The following is a 3,084-nucleotide window of genomic DNA, read 5'->3' as shown; positions in this document are numbered from 1 at the left end:
TTTGTTTTGAAAAAAATCAAAAGAAAATGATAAAAACTTCAAAAAATAAAATCCTTCGAGAGGTAGTTATATTACTACATCTACTAGTTAGGAAAATTTAAAAACTTAAATTTGGACATGTTTTGCAAAAAGTGCAGGGAAAACGTAAAATGGCTATAACTTTTGCATACGATCTCAGAAAAAAATATATAATATATCAAAATGTTCAGCATGAAAATTCGCATCTGATTTTGACCGCCTATGGCCTGTTTGCAAATTTTTAGAATCCTCAAATTCTAAAAGGAAAAAAAATTATGCTCAAATTTCAGTTTTTTTATTTTCGTTAAGTCTGGTCAAGCTATGGTCAAACTACTTATTCAAGAAGTATTAGTGTTACTAAATAATTATTCAAGAATATTAGTGTTACTAAATAATTATTTCAATTTTTTTGAATTTTGGTCAAATCTGGTCAAACTGTGGTCAAAATGTGGTCAAACAATGGTCAAACTACTTATTCAAGAAATATTAGTGTTACTAAATAATTATTTCAGTTTTTTTGAATTTTCGTCAAATCTGGTCAAACTATGGTCAAACTGTGGTCAAACTACTTATTCAAGAAATATTAGTGTTACTAAATAATTATTGTTTTTTAGAACAATAGTTTCAAACTCAAACAGTGAAATGTGTGACTTCATGCTCAAGCTAAATTCCTGAGGGTTAATAGGATTGACATCTTATTATTGTCAGGAAAACAATAAGTGCAGACTTGGAAACGAGGGAGAATAGAACCCGGAAGTTAAGTGCGCTCAGGCTGGAGTAGTGAGAGGATGGGTGACCATCCGGGAAGTTAGATGATTTGAAATGATGAGGGGTGATTAGAGATTAGAGGTTAAATTGAGTAGTGATGAGGGGTGATTAGAGATTAGAGGTTAAAATAATTCAAAAATTTGAAAATAAAAAAAATTCAAATTTTTTCAAAAATAATCATAAAATTTCCTTTAGTACCGGTTGGTGTTACCAACCGGGACTAAAGGTGGACCTCCAGGCAGCGGCCACATAGAGGGCCTTTAATCCCGGTTCGTATAAGAACCGGGACTAAAGGGGGAGGCTTTAGTAACGACCCTTTAGTCCCGGTTCCAGAACCGGGACTAAAGGCCCTTTATCTACTAGTGATACCACTCGTCGTACACTCCCGGAACCTTCCCTTCGTACATGACATAGCACTCCTTCGCCATCAGGAATGTAGGTACCTATTAGAGATGCATCTTCATCAAGAGAATGTACGATCATATGCAATAAAAAATACTAGAGAAACACGAGAAAGAAAGGGTTAGCAACTAGATGCAACATATAGTACGCAAACTAATTAACTAGAGGTATGCATTTCATCGTACCCAAACTAACAAAGTAGCGTTACACAAGTTCGGCAGGGACCGTGGACATCACAAAGTTTAATCGCTACAGAAAGTATACAAGTTCAACCAACACATATCATCATCATCGGCATCGTACATCACTAGAAGTTCCATCCTTCCATATCATAAAGGATGGACCCTAGCTTCTTGAACGGTGTGATTTCATGACATTGCATGCCTATCGAGTTCAAATGTCAGCTCGCGATATAGGGCCGTGTTGGAACATCCCCTTCTCATCGATGACTTCTTTCATGATGATCATCGCAAAGTCCCTTTGGATGCGAAAGAAGTCATCTTTAAGTTTATAATCCGCTTCTCCATGAGATTCTACCCACTTGCGGATATGATCATCATTTCTGGTTGTCATACGAAGCTTTTGGTGATCCGTGTTGAACTCAATCATGAGATGGAGGAGGTAGAATCCATCTTTCTTGCTATGTTTTGGGACATGGATGCAGTAGAAGTTAGTTTTATGCGAGAAACCCAACTTCTTGTTCCTTTGTTTCCTGATCTGCAGGTGACCACCCCTAATGCTAAAGCCTTGGAGAGCATTATCTAGAATATTCATTATGTGGGTGTAGTCCTCCTTCTCGTAGTCTCTAGTAGGGTCAAAATAAACGGCGTGCGAGACTCGCAGGTAAAGAACGATAAGGACGGCGCACCCGTTGTTGCGGGGAAAAGACACCTCAAATTATTCTCCATACGAGCGAGAAGGAATGATTGAAATGTACAAAAGGGTTTTCCGGAACTGACTTACTTTGGATGATAAGGCAGGAGGACAATTTCCTGGTCCTTATTCTGTACCATGAAGTTTTGGAGGTACTCCGTAAAAGTTTCATGCTCAAACTCGCCGAGACTCAAGAAAGACTCGTGCATGTAGTAGAGATCCGCCACACAGATTTGTGAGACTTCTTATCTCTTCAAGACGGAGCTAATATGTAGCACAAAAAGGCGGACGATTGTAAAACCGGGCCACCTTGTCAGAAACATCTCAAAGATATGGTCAAACCGCAGGAAGAAAACCTTCGCGGGCCATGTGTCGACGTATCACTTCCCCTCAGGCACACGAGCCGCGTATGTCGGATATCCTTGATCCTTCGAGGCTAGTACGCTTTTCTCAGTCGACAACACATGGTCGTGCAGTCTCCTGAGATCCCCTGATAGTGCCTCCAGCGGTTTCGATGGTAGCATCGTCTCGCCCGTGAGATGGAACATGGCCGCACCTTTCACGGGTACACGCGCTTCAGAATCCACCGTCTGGCTGCTATGTGCTCTGGCTTGTTTGATGGCAGCTATCTTCCCCGGTCTCTTCCTCTCCTTTTTCTTGGGCACACCTTCCAGACCCTTCCTTAACCCCTGCCCCAGTGTTGCCGGGCTAAGCACTGTACGACCCCGGCTAGTCGAGCCTGTGTTGATGCAGCATCTTTAGGCGTGTCCTGTGAGAATTTCATGAAGAGAGACTTCTTGTAATCCCTGCTACGACGTTCCTGCCCGGGCAGATCATCCATATCCTCATTAGCATGCTGATAGCCCGATTCATCATATGGTTGACTCATCATATCTAAGTCACCCTCATACACGTTTGTATTGAGGAAACCCATTGGCTCCTCCTTCGTCTCATCATCCATTCTCTGTTCTACGGGACCGATTACATCAGCCAGTATTATTGCACCCCATTCATCACGTCGTC

This window comes from Triticum dicoccoides, chromosome 7A, assembly GCF_002162155.2.
Source record: "Triticum dicoccoides isolate Atlit2015 ecotype Zavitan chromosome 7A, WEW_v2.0, whole genome shotgun sequence".
NCBI classification, from domain to species: domain Eukaryota; kingdom Viridiplantae; phylum Streptophyta; class Magnoliopsida; order Poales; family Poaceae; genus Triticum; species Triticum dicoccoides.
The sequence above is the reverse complement of the archived record's forward strand: the minus strand, read 5'-3'. Positions refer to the sequence as shown.